The following is a 3,962-nucleotide window of genomic DNA, read 5'->3' on the forward strand; positions in this document are numbered from 1 at the left end:
GAATAGTTTGGGTTTTGGAGATGCACTCAGCTGTTGACACAATTCATAGTCATGCAGGATGCCTCTGATGCCCAGAATACAGTAACACTCCACTACAACTCACATGGACTTCCTAAAATAATGTAAATGTCGTAGGTTTGTTGCCATGGAGGCCTGAACTCTTGCTGTCAGTGTGATGACTGGACCAGTCTGCAGCTACTGTAGCATGTTTCTGATGTTTTCATTACTAAAACCACGATGCTCAGCATATACTGAAAGTGTAGCAACCGTGATTGAATACGACTAAAACATCTTACAAAGACAAAAATGTCACTGTTTCCCAACAACCACAACGCACATGTCCTTTGCCAGGATTTCTGCAGAACATACAGCATTTGAGTCCGAATCAAGTGTGATATATCTGAACCAAGACTGCTTGGGTTTGATCCAGTTGTCTATCAAAAGCTCTGGCTGCTGATAAGTACATGCAGTTGTAGGTCATTGATTTATTCATGGTGTTTCCTTTAAATATTCACATTGTGGCAATCCATAGAGACGTGCATTCTGTCTCCAGAGCAATAGATAAGGCGACACACAGCCAAAGAAAAGGGAGGAAGGGCATTAAATAATTAAATAAGTCAAAAAAAAAAACATCATCAACATGTCTCGGCATTCTGAGGAGCTGGGGAGCTTCAGTTCTTCATAACGGGTCACTGATAAATGTGTGTAAGAGAACAATAAAGGCAGATCTTCAGGTCGTTATTTACACACACAGCTGATTGTTGCTAAGTTTTTGCTTCTGTCGAGACTTGCCATTCCAAGAAAAATGAATTAATCATTTCAGTAAATAACCCAACATTAGCTTCGTTTAGGATCAAGTGAAAAGCAAAAGGAGGGAATTGGGTGATGTTGTTAGAGCGGCAAAATGGCCACGACGAGGTCTGGATTCATGAATGTGTCTGTAACACTTCAGAACAGTCCAGTAAAATAACATGGAAATTCTACACAACAACAACATGAGATTCCACAATCATTTATCAGAGACTATGCTGATTTAATTGCACAACACACTTGATCAAGGTTATGTGTTAACACTTGTATTTACTTGTGTAAATATCATGACAAATGTCAAAGGAATCACTTTGTGGCACAGAATGAAATCTTCTGTTCTTACTAATCATCCTACAAACCTTTGAAAAATTGTCAGTTGTTGATGTTCCAGGAAGGAGAACAGGATGGTCTGACATCATACAGCCATCATATCCTCACATATAGTTTCAAACTATTTGAAACAACCTTTTTCCTTTCAATCAATATAAAATATATGTTTCATGATATGGTTTTTATTTAGGTGGATGTATGACCTCATCATGTTTATTTGTGTGTGTTGTGCATGTAATAGTTTAATCTGGCAAATGCACAACAGTGATGCCGTTAATAGAGTCTGTGTTTAAGAACAGTCTTCAAACGCTAGAATGAAGCCAGGAGACAGTCACTAAATTGTTGTTTCTCACTCAATCTCTTATTGTAGCGCATCAATCTGAAGGCGACATTAATGGCATTCTGTGGAGCAGATTGTCTGGCATATTCTGATCACCAGAAGATTGCAGTATTGACCAAACGTCAGCCACAGAGCAATGCAATGATTAAATAAAAGAGGATACATAATTGAAGTTGAGCAGGCCAGGTCTGTCCTCCTACAAATTAACAAGTTATTTATTTGAGAAAAACAAACAAAAAACAAAAAACATGTATACCATCACCTATGAAGTTGGAATAATGTTTGTTTTCAGACACATTCCTCTTTTTATTTCTATCAGTCATCACCTCTGACCAGAGGGCTGCACTACAAAGCAAGTTTGACACAACCAGGCTTTCTTTGTGTAATCAACAAAACCGAAAGCCACAGCCAGAGATAACAGGCATCACGAAGGTGGTTCAACTTTCTTTGTCAACTCAGACTTTCTGCTTCAGACTCTGTTCACATAAAAAGGAGGCGTTTAACGCGTCACATGACTCTTCTACACAAAAGTAAACGATCATGTGCAGCTGCTTCGGTCAGCACGCTGTTTTAACGGAGAAAATGAGGAATATATATAGTTTTTAAAAATGTGACGGTAAAAAAACGCTGCTACTGCAAATGGTGAAGACAGGAATGCTGATAGAAAACTGTTAAACGTGTTCATATATAATATTTCACTGATTTATTTCCAACTGATAGCTGCACGTTAAAGTTAAACTTTGAACTTCATATATTTAATCATGATCTTGTATTGAAGCTCATGTAGGTCTGACACTGTCCCATAATGCAGGAAATCACTTTGTTTGGCCCAATCAGAGCGAAATCAATGGTATTGATTGAATATTCTCTGTAATAAATACCAGCAGAATAATCCATTTTCTCATCTGCAGTAGCAGCAGTGTAAACGGACCTGACAGAAAATCAGAGGCAAACATAAAAACATATTTATGTGATTTCTGCATCATCGGTCGTTGTGGTGGTGGATGATATATATTCGCCCGTAACCCACAGATTTTAGCAAAGATCTGGCACGAACCCTTCCCCCGCACCGACCGTATGACTGTGCCATCAACATGCTACCAGGGACCCTGCTGCCGTCCAGCCGGCTTCACAACTTGTCCGGAGAGAGAAGCCACATCAGTGAGTCTCTGGTGAACGGTCTGATTCGGCCTCTTCCTCACCACTGGGGACAGGATTCTTCTTTGTGGAGAAGAAAGACGCCAGCCTCTGTCCCTGCATCGACTACAGTGGACTTAACAAAATCAGGGTAAAGAACAAATCACCCCTGCCATTAATTGACCCTTCATTTGAACCACAGTGTCACACTAGAGTTTTCACTAAGCTCGACCTTAGGAATGCTTATCACCATGTCAGAATCAGAGATGGACACGAGTGGAAAACTGCTTTTAACACACCTCGTGGACATTTCGAGTACTTGGTAATGCCATTCAGATTAACGAATGCGCCGGCAGTGACATTTTTAGGGACATGCTAAACCATTTTGTCTTCATCTATCTTGACAATTTTTTAATCTTTTCTCGGTCACTGGAGGAACATCAGCAGCAGGTAAGGTTGGTTCTGCAGAGGCTGCTGGAAAACAAGCTGTACGTCAAGCCAGAGAAGTGTGAGCTTCACATGCCATCCGTGGGATTTTTGGGCTGCATCATTGCCCAGGATCAACTGCTGCTGGACCCAGAAAAGATCAAAGCGGTGGAGGAATGGCCGCTGCCCAGCAACCGCAAGGAGCTGCAGCGTTTTCTGGGGTTTGCAAATTTTTATCGGAGATTTATTCGCAGTTCCAGCAAGGTGGCCCCGTTGACTGCTCTCACATCAGTAAAATCTCTGTTCCAGTGGACCGCTGAGACAGACATGGTGTTCAACAAATAAAAGTCTCTGTTCACTCATGCTCCACCCAGATCCTTCCACGCAGTGGTGGAGGTGGAGGTGGACGCATCTGATGCCGGTGTGGGAGCAATTCTGTCCCAATGAGACCCAGAGACCCAGAGAGTACACCTGTGTGTGTTTTTCTCCCGCCGGCTGACTCCCATGGAGAGGAATTATGAGGTAGGGAACCGAGAACTATTGGCTGTGGTGCTGGCTCTTCAGGAGAGGAGACACTGGCTGGAGGGGACGGAGAAACCATTCTTGATCCGGATCGATCATAAGAACTTGGCATATCTGCGGTCAGCGCGCCGTCTGAACCCACGGCAGGCTAGATGGGCGCTTCTTCTGAGTCGGTTCAACGATTCCCTCTCCGATCACCCGAGCTCCAAGAACGGCAAACCTGATTCCCTCTCTCGTATCCATTCACCTCAATCCAGCCCCCCTGGTGCGGAACCCATTGTCCCAGCCTCGTGTGGTAGGAGCAGCCACACAGGAAATTGAGGAGGTGGTCAGAAACGCACAGAAGGAGGACCAGGACCCAGGTAATGGACCCCCCAATTGCCTGTTTGTGCCACCC

Source organism: Stegastes partitus, unplaced genomic scaffold (genome assembly GCF_000690725.1).
Source record: "Stegastes partitus isolate 25-593 unplaced genomic scaffold, Stegastes_partitus-1.0.2 Scaffold132, whole genome shotgun sequence".
In the NCBI taxonomy this organism is placed as follows: Eukaryota; Metazoa; Chordata; class Actinopteri; family Pomacentridae; genus Stegastes; species Stegastes partitus.